Genomic DNA, 17,734 nt, shown 5'->3' with positions numbered 1-17,734 from the left:
CTCAAAGAGCTCCATCTACATGCAAACCCAATTGAAAAATGATGCATTTCAACTTTGGAACTTTTTAGTTTCACGACCCCATCGCAGCCATTCTCATTTTCTATTCCGCAAGCAGGTGAAATATGTCTTTGAGATGTGATTGAAGAAGCTTTAAAAGTCTTCCTCTTGAATATGACCCGCCTTATGAGGCTTAGCTTCGCTTTGCCTCCCCCGCATGCAGAGCGCAAGCAGTGAGGCGGCAGTTGAGCATGTTAACAGGTTTTTATGTACGCTTGCTGAGGTGTTTATGTTTTCTCTCGTGACGTGATGTGTCCGTCGTGAACGATTCGGTGAAAGATGGAAGATAGTTTTTTTGCTACTAAGCTTGACCAGTCAATGTCAAATTTCAATGTAACAGTTGTCAGCTGTATATCTGCATAAACATTATTTGTTTTTTTTTAAACAAACTGATACACACACATAGAGACACCACTTAGGAGCCCCAAAACACAACAATTCATTTTTAGTAGCCGAGCCGAAAGAAGCGTCTCTTGAAAAAAAAGAGCCCCAAATTCCCTTCACTACTTCCATCACGTGCAGGCGTGTTTTTTAATTCACTACATTAAAATGGCTACAAGACACGACTCACGGGAGGCATGAAAAATGGAATGTTTCAGAAAGATGGCACTCACTTTGCAAGCTGATCAAAATCTTCTCCCTGTAGAAAAGCTTTTAAAGGAGAGTCAGCTTCTTTCGTTTCTTTCTCACAGCTCTTGAGAAGTCAAATCACAGGAGGTCGACCTAAGAAAAAACAAAAGGGAAAATGACCTTTTTACACTTTGTAAATAAAGACGCACAATTTTGACCTTGAGTGCTTCCAGAACCATTTCAAGTCAAGCATAACTAGCTGCTTGCATCACTGCTTGTGTTCTGAAGAGACTCAAAAGGCAAAATGGGTCTGAAAAGCTGAAAACAAAACACCATAGGAGCTGAACATATCTAAATAAAATCAAATAAAAACAATAAAATAATTACATGTTGATTTTTTTAGGCTACTTAGGTTCAGCAGTTTTGGCCTAATTTCATTTTTTTAAAGTCTTCTAAAAGGTTATTTTAAACATTTGCCACACCAAATCCCGACATCCATACAGACCCATTGCTACTTTACATCTTTTGCATTGGAATGTGGGTCGTCTTTTATCGGTCTGAGCCGAGGAGGTGTCTATGTGTGTGTGTGTGTGTGGGGGGGGGGGGGGGGGGGGGAATAGTTATTACTTGTATGTCATCATGGCCTGCAGCTCCTCGCCCAGAAGAACAGATTCATTTGCTTCAGATTTATTACATTCCAGATAGCGCCATCTTTATCTGGCCACCCGTCCATCTGTCTTTACGAGTGCATGCGTGTGCGCGTGTGTGTGTGAGACTTTCATTTTAGAAAACTTTATTACCGCCACTCTCTGATCGCACTTGTCTTTTCTCACCAATGCCAGGCAGAGTGGGGCTTGAGACGAAGGAATTAAAAAAAAAGTTAGGAAAAAGTTACATAGATGCTTTTCATAGTGGAACGCTGAAGGATTTTTTTTTTTCTTCTTCTGCATTTAGAAGTACTCAAACTACTGGATTGTCATTTAAAGGTTTGACAATAAGCACGCTGGAAGCATCCAGCAACTCTAAATCACATTTTAACAAGATGGCTGAGGTTATTTGTTTTGCTTATTTTCTTGGGAAGTAATGATAAAAAAAACGCTGATATTTCTATCAACACGTACCACGTTGTTTGTGTGCGCGCGCGCGTACGTGCATACGAGAGACATCTCCATCTCGCCAACATTGGCAATAAACAGCAAGTGACATTTCTGGAGCATCTTATTAGTCAGTGAGCACAGATGAAAGCAACAAATTGCAAACAAACTCCTTAAAAAGATGCCGTGGGCTCAGCATGGATAACGTGCATGCTTGATTTTGTTAATAAAAATCATCACTACCACACAAGTAATAGCTGAATATCAATAATGATGTTTATCGACAGTTGAAGGAGGAACTGTAGAACATCCAAGCATTTGTTCAGGGAGTCATTTTATGTCTGTCCGTCCGTCCGTCCGTCCGTCCGTCCGTCCGTCCGTCCGTCCGTCCGTCCGTCCATCCATCCATCCATCCATCGCACCTTTATCTGCACTCGTCTCAGTCCATCTGTCTTCTTCCAGCAAGTGTTTTGGATGGAAACTCAGAGCTGTAAGGTTGAAATACAACTCGCTGGAGAGTATGTGTGTGTGTGCGTGTGCACATTAAAGTGAAATTGATCCAGCCCGCTCCAGCGTGGGGGTCACACGACATTCCTCCTCGACTCGCGCCAACAGGTTGGCGGCGTTTGTGCAGGCCTTGGCCAGCCTTCAGTCCTAACAGTTGACACCTCAAACTGCTGGTTGGCCGGGCCGGCTGGCCTGCCTTCAAGTCACAGCTGTGAGTCGAGGCAGCCTCGCTCTCTCGCTGTTTATTACAAAGGCAGACCTGAGGCTTGGCCAGACCTGTTTGCCGCACAGCCTCGAAAGGCGCTCCCCCGTGTGTGCGATCCTGACGTTTTTGATTTGACGCTAACACACAGAGTGATGGATGCGGCAACCGGATGGTGTTGACATGGAAACATTAAATCCGGTTGAGTGAATTATGGCCCACAACCCAGCAGGGGCGGACGCTGCTTCATAGCTCAACGAGTACATCCCGGATGTCGAATGTCTGTGTTGGCTGACGGAATGACTTGGATATGTTCATTTTTGTTGTCAATCCGTCCAGTTCTCAAGTTTGGATGTAAGTTTTTGTTTCGGATAAAACGGAAATAGTACAAATGCGTCTTTTTAAATCCAGTTAATTTGTGGTTTTCCGTTTCAATAATCTCGAGATCAGCCAGTGGTGTTTTACTTTGATATTTTTTTAAGTGAGGCATATGACCATATAGAAAATGGATGGATGGAAGATAGATGATGTCAATGTGACAGCAAAAGCGTTGGTGTCGAGATAAACCAGTAAGAGAATACACGTGCATGTGCGCTCATTTTATTTCAAACAAGGTGTGAGCGACACACATGTATGCTAACATGTCTCTCCGAGGCAGCGATGCATTTTAATGTCTGAATCTGCTCATCAATTCCTCACATTTACAGCACAAGCTGGTGCAGTTAAGCAGCAGGTGAGGCGGAGCAACAATCCGGGTTATCACAGATTGAATAAATATGTATGCCAGGCCAGTAGGGGGCAGTGTCATTTGGTAAAGAAACATTATATAACTTATTTTTATTTTCACTTCTTTTTGACTATTGTTTAAATTTATGAAATGTAGAAAAATGAACCGTCGCACTAAGTCAAGACGAGGCTTTATAAGTCTTGTGACTTTTCTCCCGCCAATACGAGCGCATTTGTTTGATATTCACGGGAATCTGATGCAAATCCTCCTTCAGTCGACTGGATTTACACGCACTCAGTACAACGTGCGCATCGGATTAGATCAGTCCGTTCCCTTGACACCTGCGTCGTTTCCATGTGTTTGCGTACCTGCATTGATTCAATCTAATCTTCACACGTGTACACGCAGCTGCGAGAAACAGGGGATCCGTATATGGATGTATGCAAGCACATATGGGGATCTCCTGCCGGGTTCGGCATTGATAATGCTATGTCGGAATAGACTTATTCCATCAAAGGGAATATAACCCACTGCGTGTCGCATCGTGCCAGGCGTCAATCAAAGACGATTGGGTGGCAGTGTAACTCAGCAGGTTGTTCAGGAAAACGACATGAGAAGATATAGAAAGAGATTCGGCCTGAGTTATTTACACACACGGAAGCCTGCTGGGGATTATTCCGGGAGTGTAAACCCCCCAGCGAATAGGGACCGACCCCTGCCACGAACAGTAATTGATGCCCCTGCGGAAAACTGTTGTTCTGTCGTTACAACTATTTTTTTTTTTAAATGAAACATTATAAACCAGATGATACTTTTACAAAGTACATTTGGTTCATATGTGGAAGCTTGGATGATATTCAGTCTCTCATTTGAAACGTTGCGTAAATCAAACCCGTTCTGCTCTCTTATCTGAACCTTTTGAAATTAAAATAAAAAAACATATTGGACATTGGCAATATTGTAAACAGAGCTGCACAGGGGGATTAGTACACCTTGGCATACTTAAGACATCTCAGGATGTTTAAATATCAAAACTCATGAGTAAAAAAGGTAGCTAAAGCACCACTGCTTGTAAGAATCGCTGCCCCTCTCTTGTAAAATCCACGGAGCTGTCGTTTACGAGACTCGTCAGTCTGCTTTCAGCCATCAACGTCCACTACAGATGCCAGCCGCTGCTAATCGTCGACAATGGAGAGCTGGCAGGGAAAGTAAAGCGAGGCTTTCACTACCTTATGCTGGCCTTACAACTCCCGATTTTTTCAGCCGCAGACAAAAAAATAGTGCATTCCCATCATCTTGATCGTTTCGTGTGAGGTGGGAATCTCAAATGTTTTAGATTAGCCTTTTTCTTGTCTTGATCTTACGACAAAAGTTTAATAGCACTGTATTGTATAAACAGTAAAAAACTATCCTTGTGCTGTTTGAGTCACTGAGGTATTTGCCAAACCATTACCTTAAACATCTTGGATGCTGTTAACAGCAGACTGAACAGGAAGTGCTCCATCATTCGTAAAGCGATAGTGAAACTGAATCTTGTTGTTTCAAAAGTAAAAAGAAACAAAACCGAGTTTGAGTCCACTCGGGGTCGTGCACTACATAAACTATCAACATTCCCGTCATACCAGCGAGCCCCCCTAAAGGGCACGTTAAGCCTTAAAACAAACATGACCCTGGCCAAGAGTCATGACCCTTTCAAGCTCTACTGCGGCCGATCGGTTAGGTACACAACTTTAAGGCTAACGTGATAAAGCGCTCAAAATATTAGAAACAGTCTTCCGTGGGACTCATTAGCATCACGTCAATGTGTCGTTATATCTGTCCGTCTGTTCACTCTTTCACCCGCCCGTAGACCCATCTGTAGCGCGCACGACCACGTTCCGCGCTGCATTTTTTAACGTTTCCACTTTGTCATCGTTGAGACAGCCAACAAAGCATTTTGATTCCAACGTCTCCGTTGAGATTAAATTGTCACACTCGACAGCTGTCAATCACGCTAGAGCAGATGGGTTTCTATGGCAATTTGCATTGGGTACCAATGCGTGTATTTGAGATGACTTATGAGAGGGTCAACATCTTGAAAACAGGTAAGTCAGTTAGCTGGTTGCTTACGCCATTGATTAGTCAATTATTTTCTAATTAAGAAGCAAAGGCAATATCGCCTCACCTAACATCTACGAGCTTTGTAAGGTTTGATAGACATCTTTTATCGGATCTCGTGAGATTCTTGTGTGTCATCTTTCTTTCATATCTTTGTTTGGAGGCTATCATGCATATGTGATGATCCTTTTCTTAGTGTCCATGTAAACATCCCCTCCAATGAAAGAGGCAGATGAGAGAGGAATGAGATTCTGGATCAAACTCAGACTCATTTGGCCTCAGCAAGAAGGCGCTCTCTTATCTCAAAAACAGCCATTTAGTGTTAATTAATCCTTTGGAGTGAAACCTCCCCCGACAACAAATTCTCTTTGGTTGTTAGGCTTTCATGCTGTAAGTGCTAGCTCTCATGGTTGTAGTATAAAGCAAAAAATGGGCAAAAAAACCATAAAAAAACCCCAAACCTGATTATTGTTGCGGGCGCTTATGTTGTGCCAGCTGCTTTCGAAACCATTGTGCCGTCACACTTTAAAAGCAACACGGACTCTGGGAATTGCGGGAAACTTTTCATGTTCTCGTTGTAGCGTCCAGCTCGAAGCTTGTTGGCCTCCAACAACACAATTAAGCTTCCTGGCGGCTCTTGTTTCTTTGATGTCTCAGATGTTGCACATTTGTACCCCGGATCGACTGGACCGACACCACCGACTCGTCTTTGTCATGAGCTGCCAGCTGAATTTTGTTATGTTTTGGCATCAGAAAAATGCCAGCAACCAATTCCCGCAAAACATTGGGGATGGTTTATCGTGGGGAAGACGCAGGAGAAACGGTAGCTTGGCACATCGGAGACAACGTTAATGCCAAGACATTTTTAAAAGGAACAAGGGCAATGTGGAGAATCCCACCAATAGGCACGTTTTATTTTCCAATTAAAAGTGAGAAGGTGACTTTCACTCTGACTTTATCCCGAGGAAGTGCACCGACACGCTGGATATGAATTTAATGTGAAAAGCAGAGAACTGCTGTCCTCCCCTGATGCGGGATATCAGCTTGTTGACAAACACCAGGAAAAGGCACAACCACCTTCTTAACAAAAAAGGTTGCAATTTGCCACAAAAATATTTCCGCTACATGATTGGATTGTGTTGGATGACATTTCATCAAGGTTACCAAATGACTCGTCCTGTGCAAGACTATTTCTGTCTATTTACAGTAAAATCAATGTTTACTACCAACCAGCTTTGATACATTTTTAAATAAATGTATGGGTTACTTACAATTGTATCCAGATAATTTTATTTCATGCTAGGATTTGCTAAACATTTTTTAAACAAAACATAGCCAGGAAATTCCCATTTTGCCTTTTTCCCTACCATTCATTCTTCGAAACTGCACTGATGTGAGACAACTCTGACACATTGCTGTTGTCCAATCATTCCAGCTACAAGAAACCGGATTCCCTTTACGTATTGCTAGCTTCCTGCCTCTAACAGATCTCCCACACAGCTTTTGTCTCCCACCATCTTTGATTGTGCCAGCCTTTCACTCAGAGGGGGGCCAAAAAGAAAACACTGGCAGCGTAAGAGCCGATTTCTGTATACCGCCGAATAGAGGTACAAGAAGAAACAGTTGAGTCTTTGTTTCATTGGACAAACAAGAAGTTAGCTGACAGGCTCTCTGGAGCATTCAATTGGGAATTGTATGTGGGGGAGTTCAGGTACATGGCGCAAATTTTGATGGGTTGCAGCCCAGGCTTTGACGAGCGGACTGGGAAAGATCCGAATGAGTGTTTCTGACATGCGCGACGCTCCCAGGGGACAAATTTACTTTCTGCACAACGGCAGAAATGTGCCGTCTGTCTGCTTTCTTTCCGTCTTTTTTTCCGTCCATCGCTTCGTCTCGTTACCTCGCCACCCAAAGGTCAGCCAAATGTCGAAGCGGCCAGGCTGAGATGGTGTCATCCCAGAAGTTTTGTCAGCCGCAAAGCAACCTGGGTGCAATTAGTCACTCTAATTGACCCGTGAAAGGTCCACCGACCCAGTTGGGGTGCCCGATCCCTATTTTTTTTTAGAGGTGCTGACATGCAAGATGTGCAAGCAAAGTGTTAAATATAGTGCCTCGCCCCGGGAGTCGCTCCAGTGAAAACATTCCTTAGGAAGCAAAGTCTCATTTTGTCAATGTCAGCTTCGGGAGCCAAAGTGGGTCATGAGAAGATGCTGCCTGGTCGTTCACAAGAAATTCTAAGTTGTAATTTTTGGGATTCGGGCGTTGGCACGTGGTTGGGAAATATATCGCTGACCAACCAAACGAGACGACTGATTGGTATCCATTGACCATGTTGGGCAACAGCAAATCCTTTTTTTTTTTTTTAAATCACATTAGTAGACACACCCACGAGGTATCGAGGTTCCACAACTGAAACTTTGAACCAAAGAGTCTTTTGGGTTAAAGGAAAATCATCTCAAACAAAAAAAGTCCAGTCGTCGGTAGATTCAAGGCTAAACCGACCCAACAAGTCTACTAAGTAACTAAACAGCAATTTATACGCAACCTCCTGCCTAATCAATGTCATGTGTCGGACAAGCTTGACTCCTGGATGGCCGTAAACACGTAGCTGCTGAAGGAATGCGTCTCGAGGAATATTCCATGTGACTAGAAAATATGTTAAGTGTGTTACTTTCACACGGAGTCAGAATTTGTACAAGTTGACATATTTCACTGGAAACGTAAGCGAGGAAGCATTTTGGCTGCTGGAATGTCTGAAAGGAAAAATTGAACGCACGGTTTTCTTCCGTCTATTCTGGTGTCTGTTAGTGTGTGCGTGTGTGTGTGTGTGTGTGTGTGTGTGTGTGTGTGTGTGTGTGTGTGTGTGTGTGTAGCCGCATATGGAGATCATTATGTCGCGGATAGAGCCTCTTTGAGCGTCCAATGGCGGTTTGTCTGTCTCTCAGTTTAGTGTTTGATGATTTGCTGATTACTGGATCTGAGTGTCTAGTTATCTTGTAATGCTAAAAAAAAAAAAGATTAGACTATCCAATTTCTGCTCTTTACCCCGGTCATTTTTCTTTGTCTCGTGACGTCAAGCCATCCATCCGTTAACCATGCCACTCATTTTCTTTCTTTTTCTGCATTTTCCGTCTTTTGAGAGACGTCGGACTGCAATGACGGGTGTATTTATAAAAAAAACAAAGCCGCAAAAAAGCTTCAATTTCAGTCTTTTATCCACACATAGCTGCCAAAGTGTCCACTGGAAGTGAAATAAGTGCAGTGGAAGCTGGAAAAGTCAAACATAATTTGTGTTCCGTGACGTTGGTTGACTTCCAAGTTGTTTTTGTTTGCAATTTTCCCATAAGAAATACGGAAAGTGGATTTATCACAATAGCTTTTGGAAGTTTCATACAAGTGTAGATATATGGTATTAAATAAATAAATAAAGTTATTAAATAAACAAGTAAGTAAGTAAGTAAGTAAGTAAGTAAGTAAGTAAGTAAGTAAGTAAGTAAGTAAGTAAGTAAGTAAGTAAGTAAGTAAGTAAGTAAGTAAGTAAGTAAGTAAGTAAGTAAATAAGACTACTGATGTCCTGACAAAATACATTTCCTGGATACACTCGTCAGGGGACACATAAGATGTCCGTGATGGTTTGAACTACAAGTTTTGTGGTTGAGCTGCAGCACGTTTGGGAGATTCCAAGTGATGAACAACGCTCTTATGTTTCCTTTAAACTGTGTCACCACATGTGTACAATCATGAGCTGTGTGTGTGTGTGTGTGTGTGTGTGTGTGTGTGTGTGTGTGTGTGTGTGTGTGTGTGTGTGTGTGTGTGTGTGTGTGTGTTGTCCATTGCTCTTTTTTCCACTGGCGAGTTCCACCACATTTGCGTGGCGTTACGTGGGGCCACACTGTATTTACACGGATGTGTCATGCATGTAACGTCAGAGGGCGAGTGTTTAAAAGCGCCGTAAAGTTCACTTATGTAGGCAACAAAACGCATCAGTAGTGCAAAGATGTATGGATGGAAAGAAAATTGATGGATGTGTCACAAATAGAAGGTGAAAAGGTCAAAATAAGAACTGCATGACTTTTAAACTTCTTTTTGTATGCGACGCAGCAAGATTAGAATTGTTCCCGCGTCTGTGCCCTCTCGTCTCCTTACTCTCGTCTTTCCATTCGGGACGAGCGGCCGCTTAGCGTCTCGCCATCTGTTTGCGGAAAGGTCGGAACAAACAGAGCGGAAGTCGACCCTCTGGAGGGCGACGGTGACTGAAAAGTCATTGCTTGCGGGAGAACAAGAGTTAATAAAAGAAGGTGGCGCGTGAACAAATTGAAAATATTTTTTTTTGTTGAAATTTAGAGGTTTCAAAATACGGTTACAAATAAGGTTTTACAGTCTGGGATGTTTTAACACAAATTAAAGTTACAAATCAGGATGTGCATTTAAATCAATATCAGGGTTTTAAAGCGTCTGTCTGTGTTTTGACCAAAGTTATGATTTCAAAATAGTGTTGCAAAAAGAAGGTCAGGCTAAATAGAAAATGCCATACAAGTACTGCATGCTGACCTAACTTTGTGCGTGTGTGTGTGTGTGTGTTTGTGTGCGTGCAAGAGAATTGTTATTTTCAATCAGTAGTCTCAGTGAGGGGTGGTCCAACATTTAGAGGCAGACCCCTGATGCGTTAAAGGACATTTTCACCATGCATGTGCAAGTTTGTGTACGTTTGTGTGTGTGTGTGTGTGTGTGTGTGTGTGTGTGTGTGTGTGTGTGTGTGTGTGTATGTGTGTGTGTGAGCGGGAGAGAGAGAGCGAGAGAGCAGGTGTGCGATTTGTGTGTCTGTAATAGAATGATCAGCGGGGAGTGAGCAACAGTTTTGGGATGGATGCAGGCAGCAGTATTTACTGCACACAAACACACACAAACACACACAAACACACACACACACACACACACACACAACATATATATTAGTTGACAAAAACTCATTTACAGCAAACCTATTTTAAACTTGAAAGTAAAAGGATTTTGAATGCACATTGAAATTACCAGCCACCATCGGTCGCCCGGACGGCGAACTCATATGTTAATCTCGTCATTTTACACCGTTGTCATTTGGGGGGCCATTGACAGTATTTCACTTCCTGTTGCCCTGTCGGCGGCGGCCATTGGGGAGGCCATCGGGGGGGGATAAACGAGCAGATACACCATTCCGCGCTAAGCTTGCAGGGATGCCACAGTTTAAGCAACAGGCCGTGAAATTACTACTTTATCACTGGCCGGAATGTAATTGTTATTGTGTTGGGATGCCGTGTGCCAAAAAAGGCGTGCATGTGTGTGTGTATACGTGTGAAAGGGTGAAATAGCATTGAAGCTAATCTAAGTGGAAAGAAGCGGCAGCTGCAGCTTTTCTTGGTGGATTGTTTGCATGTCAGTGTCTCCTTCCTGCCTTCCTATCTTAATCTGGAGGTTTTAGCACGGCTTAGCGAGGTATTCTTGTGAGGTATTCTTGTGTGTGTGTCTGTGTGTGTGTGTCTGTGCACACGTGTGATTTTAAGAAAGTGAAAACACACATAGCGACGCAAACGACACCTGCACAAACGAGCCCCGAGACACCTCGTAACCCCTTTACGGGATTCACACCAGATGTGACCTTTCGTGTTTGTTCACGCGCAGGCGCCCGCATCTGGATTTTGAACACGCTCACCGACAATGATGATGTCATACTTTAGGCTGTTTTGCTTTTTTTTTTTTTTTTTGGACCTCAGGTGCAACCGTTGACGTTTTGTGCTTCTGACAATCCACAGTCCGGCCACACAGATGCTTTTTGTTATCCCGTTGGTAGCATTTTTCAATATGGTTAGCATTGAGATGGCTAATTATAAGCAAACATTTTTTAATTCTCTTTGTTTCATATTTACTGTCATCGAAATTTGAACTGCTTCTTTTGAAAAAGCTAGAGGTAAAATATACAATTTTCACCAATCAGCACAAAATTTGTTGCATATTTTGAACTTGAACAGGAAGATGTTCACTTTTATTTTAAATTGCTGTCGACTGAAAATGACAATTCTGAAGTGCTAATAGAGATTGTTTATTTTACTTCCCACTTTAAAATAGCGGTGTAAAAATCCACATTAAATCCTAAAAAAACAACCTCATCATGACGTCTTCTTTCAGGATTCTTTAATTTAAGAGAAACTTTAGACTTTTCACCAATTACGGGACGTCCAGATGATATAAAAAGAGCTTTTAAAAAGTGTCATAAAAAAGCGGGCTGATCTTGATGTCACCGCAGTTCATACACACCTTTAAAAAGATGCTTCATGTTTGCTTTTTATTGCCTCATAATCACGTCACCATGATAATGAGGCGCAAAAGGGAGCTGATACCTCAACCAATCTGAAAAACTGTTCTGGATTACGGATTTGAGCCTGGTGGAACTTGCCTCCAGCACATACACACACACACACACACACAGACACGGTCTGGGCGGCTCCAAAGTGTGTTTAGCGCCACATCACAGAACACCTCACTGAGACACACTTCAACACTCTAATCTCACTATGTTCTGTGAGGGGAGTCGTCTGGAATTAGACGGAACGCCAAGACGACTTTTGTTCAGCCCTGAAGTTTTTTTTTCTCCCCCATCCCATTTTTAACTCTCGCTTGCGGCCATGACTGCTGCATCCTGGCAGCGAGAGGAAACGCTCCAGGCCTTCCCAATAAGTGTGTGCGTGCGTGTAGTCCCCTTTGTGTGCATCAGTACCACCAGCCCTCGGCATCTTCTTAGCAGCGTTGTCGAGCTTAAGGAGGCCCATCATTCAAAAAGCAAGCTTAAACTAATTTTGAAGAAAAGATCTCATTGACTTTTGTTTTTGTGGTTAAATAACAATGAAAGAGAAAACTGTCAAAAGTCTACTCTGGTCATTACCTTCGCTTTACTATCTAGAATTCTTTTCTCACCCTGTGCTTTGTCCTCTTGAAGGATCTTATTACCAATGAAATTAATTCCACATGCTGACACTGTTATGGCTCGGTGTCTCAGCCTCAAACACACACACACACAAGTGAAGATGCTTTCAATAATTGCTTCCAACTGTTGGCCGTCAGGGCATCCAATAGGGAACTAAGGCCTTTGCGCTGGAACGCTGACAAACTGTCGATTGACGACGACATGACAAAAATGTCCTTTTTTTCTTTTTAAAGAACAAAAGTGGAAGTTGGAAACTCACCCTTGCAGGCATTTTTCCTCAGTTTTGCAAACAGGTGTCAAACTCAAGGCTCCATGAAGCACATCTGGCCCTCCGAGTCATTTGTGGCCCATAAAAGCTGAAAAAAAGGATCAATTGATTGAAATTGAGGTTAGCTGTTGACATAGAACATTGATAATCATGGGGTTATAATGTTATTGTTATGCTATTTGAACACAAACTGTGAAGCAGCCCATGTAGACAGACAATATAACTTGTGCACATTTTTTTTATTTTCTTCAGCAAAAGTTCCAAATCGCCTGTTGCGATACAATTAACATCATATTTACTTAGCTACTTTTAGCGACCCAGGGGGGACGCCTCACCTTGGCGTTTTTATGGCGACACATTCCTCTGAGGGAGACAAACAATGTCCAGCGACACATACTTTGCGGAGTTTCAAGTCATAAAAAAAATAAGAAATAAGTGTGTTTTTTCGAGGTGAAGCCCATAAGAGAAGGCGCCTGAAACGTGACCCGGGTCTTGTACCACAAATAGATTTACAGGCTCTCATTACAGCATCTGGACAGAAAAGAGGCTCCTGGATGACCAGCTGCATGGGACTTTAACTACAAGCGTGTGTGTGTGTGTGTGTGTGTGTGTGTGTGTGTGTGTGTGTGCGTGCGTGTGTGAGGCCCTCAATTGCTTCCAGAAGTTTCCCCAAGATGCACTCCTTTCTTACGGCCTCAAAACGACCGCAAGACACAGTGCCGAGTTGCAATTTTTTTTCCTCACTTCTTTGACCCGCCCTCATCTTCCGTTTTTGCTTTCATGGTTACAGTTGGAATAGGAACAAACAAAGTCAGTTGTGTATTTGTAGTGTTATTTTGGCAGCGGTGGAGGTGGGGGGGGGGGGGTATTTGGAGGAGTAAGACTTGTCTGGTTTCAAAGCGCTTTAAATGGGAACCACCATAGCCTATTTTTTTTCCTTTCATCGTAAAGACTTTTTTTCATCAAAACATGTTTACGTTCATTTACGTGACATATACAGACGAATCAATAGGTATAAACAATGAGATCCAATACAAGCTTTTTTTTTTAAATGTATTTATCAATGCTGTCCAAAATGTATTAAAATATTTATTCGTAAATGCATTTTATGCGTAATTTATGAAAGATGCTCAATGTGTCATCAAGGTAACCAAAATGCTCTTGTTTGCAACAAGTGTTTGGAAAAAAACATCTGGATAATTTATTTAAATAATCATCAGTTTTGTTTATTTACATCTCGGAAGGTCTGATGGGTCGTTTTACGTAATGTCTCTAATATTTGGTGTTTATAAACTGCTCAGATGAACATGATAAGAGCATCCTTTAAATGTCAACTTCTCCAGGTAAACACACACAGAGAGAAACATAATTGAAGAACGACCATCATTCCATTAGCGGCAGGCGCCACAGGTGCACACAAAGTGCTACAAAGTGGCCACATTGAAACGCTTATGGCTAATTATTGTCACAACAAACAGCACATGGAGTTCACACAACGGGAATGTTTGTTTGTGCGCCATTCCACCAAGCCTGAAATAGATTCGCCATGCTTCCGTCTTCCAGATGTGGATGACTCAGACTCTCGTACGCACACACCACCCAAGTACACACTTTGCGACGTTCCTCCGGTGTAATTTCAATGTTTTGCATCCTGCACCCTTATTAACTCGCTTTGTTTTTCAAAGAATTAGGACCATGGAAAAAATAATAAAAGCATCTAAGACACAAAACAAAAAAATACTGCTATTATAATACTTCCAATTTGAAATGCATTATTTGCATTAATACGTTATATTATGACATGTTTTACAGAGGGTAAATGATAAAAGTGGTTCAGAAGATGGATGGATGTATTAATAATAATATTTGGATTTCCATGCTTCCAACAGAACACATGCACACAATCTTCTGCTGGTGCAGTTTGAATTTATTGGATTGTGCAACGCTCTTTATTAAGTGACTTTGTTGCGTACGGGCATGCACATTCGTGTGCGCGTGTGTATTAATCCAATGCTCGACTCCCCTCAGTTGATCCCGCTCATGCATTGCTAAAAGGAGCCATTAAGGCCCCTGGCTCATTTGAATTGCTGATCAGATTGGAGGTTGGGGGTGGGGGGTGGGGGCGGTTGATGTAGAGGGTGAAGATGCAATAGAAAGAGCAAATTTATCATTTATGTCATGTAAAAAAAAAATACATTATACTTATTTTTCAAGCAGCAGGATATGAGCTAGGTCTCTTTCTGCTGTTGTCCATATTCAACAAGGAACTGGCTCACACTGCTATTCGGAGTAATGCGAATAATAGTTAGTATACCTACTGTAGAGTTCGCTAGCAACAACGTAAATAGAAATAAAAAACTAAGATTAATTTGGAGATACATAGTTTCTTCCTACCGATAGGAACAAGTAAACAGTATAAACTGCCATTTAAACTTGGTAAGAAGTTAATTATGCAGGGACAGGCGACTTTAGTTTGTTAGCATTGTACTCTGCATTGCTACCTCTAGTTCTTTAGCATCGCGACCGCTAGGAGAGTTCATCAAAGAGGAATGTGATGTAATTCCATGCATGCACGTGAAACTGGTTGGCAGAAACCAAGAAACATTCCTACAATAGTGACTGAGAAAGTTGCATCATCACCTAATTGTTGTGGCAGTTTATTGCATTTGGGAGCTTTGCACTCGATTCTCTGTACAACTGTTTGCCGTTACGGACAAATGGGACACAAATCCACCACTTGGCCCTCACCTTGCCGATACATGCATTTGATCTACAACTTTAAATACAGGCCCCAAAAGATTTAATGAAAAGTTTTTATTCTTGTTCTTACCAAATTTGTATAAACAGCTGATAATAAATACCATTGTCCATTTATGAATGTGTGTGCGTTTGTGAGCGGGTGTGTTTTTGTGTGTGTTTGACTTTAATGAGCTTAGAGAGGTTGATATATGAGAGGCCACTTCCCATCTTTTTGCTGCTTGATCATGGTGATGGATTGTTGCTGCAAGTGTGGGGTGGGGGGGGTGGGGGTCTTCAGTCGTTCATGCAACAAATTTTTGTTTTTGTCTGCAAATTATTAAGAATTGGAATTCAGGCCATCATTTATGTTTGATAGCAACATTATCGTGTTCTTATGCCATCAGTTCTCCACATTCCATTGACATCTTCCTGTCTTTTTTTTTTTTGGGCCTAGTCAGCATTCTGTCGACACAGCGACCCATGCTCGTTTGTTTCTCGGAGACAACCGTGAAGGAATGAGGCGAGGGACTGAATGCCGATGAAGTGTGACAGGTCACCGGACTCGACTTTCCTTTAGCTCTTAAACACCCAAGTGTCTGGGGAAGCCTGGAACGTCTGGTCACCTAAAATTTAGCTCAGATTTAGGACCTGATCTAAAACCAGATTAATCAAATTCAAGACCGTTTTAACTTCCCTCAAAAAAGGGAGGAACTTCATTATTGCCAAAAATTTGGGAAATTCAGGCATCTCACAGATCACAAACAGTATGTGACCCAAAATATACACATATTCACAAAAATAGGAATACACAAGACAGGAAATGGAGTATCAAATGTACAATACGACATTTTACCACAACCTCGCTGAGCTTATACCTGCCAGAAAATCAATAGCTTCATTGTTTTTTTTCCCTCCTAGCACAAGCATGATGATGCGAGACGGCAGACGTTTCAGAAGGTCTCCAAAGTACTCAATGCTTATTTATTGTTGCGCGAGCAAGTACACTGTGTATTTTGACGAGCGGGGAGGATGAGCCGAAGACAGGATGACAGTTTGGAGAAACATGCCTAGGAAATTCAGAGCTCCTGAATCTTCCCACGTTAAATTGGCATGTGACATAACGAATGAGATGCTGTTCCTTGACACTTTTTTGAATCTTTGTACACGACAGTCCTATCAAATTTAAGACTGATTTAAGACCACTTTGCTCTGGTTTAAGACATCTCATTCGACAGCAGTGGAATGCAGACCTCACATCGCTGGCTAAACAATGACTCCAAAACAATATTCCCACAAGCTTTGGACCATAAGTCTGCCCAAACGAGTTATCGATCCGCAAAGACGTTTACGGCCTAGAAACAGGCGAGCACCCCACTCCCCGGAAAAGTCGCACTGAGAAGACACGAAACAGGCAAGCGGCCATGAAATCCATGGACGGTGGGACAGCAGTCAAATCATTTAGCGCGGTAATTACAAGTGAGCTTTAACCGGCCCTCTGCGGCCTCTGAGATGGATTCCACGAGTCAGATTCTCCCCTGAGGGTCCACAGGAGAATTGTGGTTTCTCTCTTGTCTGTTTAAAGCACATAGAGATGTCTCGTAACTGTACCTCCTTATGGTCCTTTCCACTTCTGGAATTAACACAACTGGGGTAAACAAATAACGCTGAAGAAAGCAACGAGTTCTGCAATGTGTTGAGGAAGTTGAATGTTAATCAGTTTCATGCTGTTTGTGGCCCTTGGCAAAGATTTCCGCTTGATCTACAGAAGCAATTCATGTGAATGCGGCAACTCTTGAGATTTGTTAACATGTCGCATTGCGCCGGGAAATTGTTGTCTATCCTATGTCGTGCATTTCCATGGTATCCTTAAATTGGGTTTATTGTGAATTTATGTATTTATATAAATCGGTAAAATGTATTATTTCAATCAACCTGTGTTTACTAGAGGTTGCACCAATTAGTAGACAGGAGTTACACTTTTAATCATTTGTTTACGTTTCATTTCATGCTAATCTCCAAATATTTGTTTACAAGAAACTGATCAGAGGGGCAAAAGATGTCTGCTGCACTGTGATGAAAAAATCTCAATTGATTATCGTTCAATTGTCTGCTAGCTTTTTCTTTGTTCCCGTTTTTCCAGTGGTTCTGATCCTTTTGATGCCATCCTGGCTGTAATTAGAGGGTTAGCGCTGCCTGCTGACGCTTGACATCACCCCTAAATTGGTTTTGCTCAAAACCCTCCGATCTCCTGTCTGTCTCCGATTTTTATCTGCATTGCCACAGAATTGAAACCGAGATGTTGGAGGTTGAATCATCAAACAACCTGTGCATGTTTGTGTGTGTGAGTGTAGTGTGTGTTTGCGCAACAGTCAACGACAACAAACTTGGCGGGAAGGAAGACTCGGATGGATGATGTTTGCATTCAAATAACGAGAGCTGCCTGCTTCATCTTTGAACACACCACCATGTTTACTTCGAGATGACCACATACCTTGTTAGGATGGTATTTATTGGC

General features: G+C 42.2%; 1 long non-coding RNA gene across 1 annotated transcript in view; it reads right to left on the bottom strand.

Moving 5' to 3' along the window:
• Positions 1–710: 710 nt before the first annotated feature.
• LOC147050087 (uncharacterized) overlaps positions 711–17,734 on the bottom strand; it is a 50,237-nt gene continuing 33,213 nt past the window's right edge. The window contains exons 2-3 of the long non-coding RNA XR_015067428.1: positions 12,472–12,568; positions 711–780 (exon numbers count right to left, since the gene is read on the bottom strand). This is a non-coding gene — a long non-coding RNA (uncharacterized LOC147050087). The remainder of the gene's footprint in view (positions 781–12,471; positions 12,569–17,734) is intronic.

Source organism: Syngnathus leptorhynchus, chromosome 10, assembly GCF_054491065.1.
Source record: "Syngnathus leptorhynchus isolate UIUO chromosome 10, UIUO_Slep, whole genome shotgun sequence".
Taxonomy (NCBI): domain Eukaryota; kingdom Metazoa; phylum Chordata; class Actinopteri; order Syngnathiformes; family Syngnathidae; genus Syngnathus; species Syngnathus leptorhynchus.
Note: the sequence above shows the minus strand (reverse complement) of the source record. Positions and strands in the feature narration are given on the sequence as shown.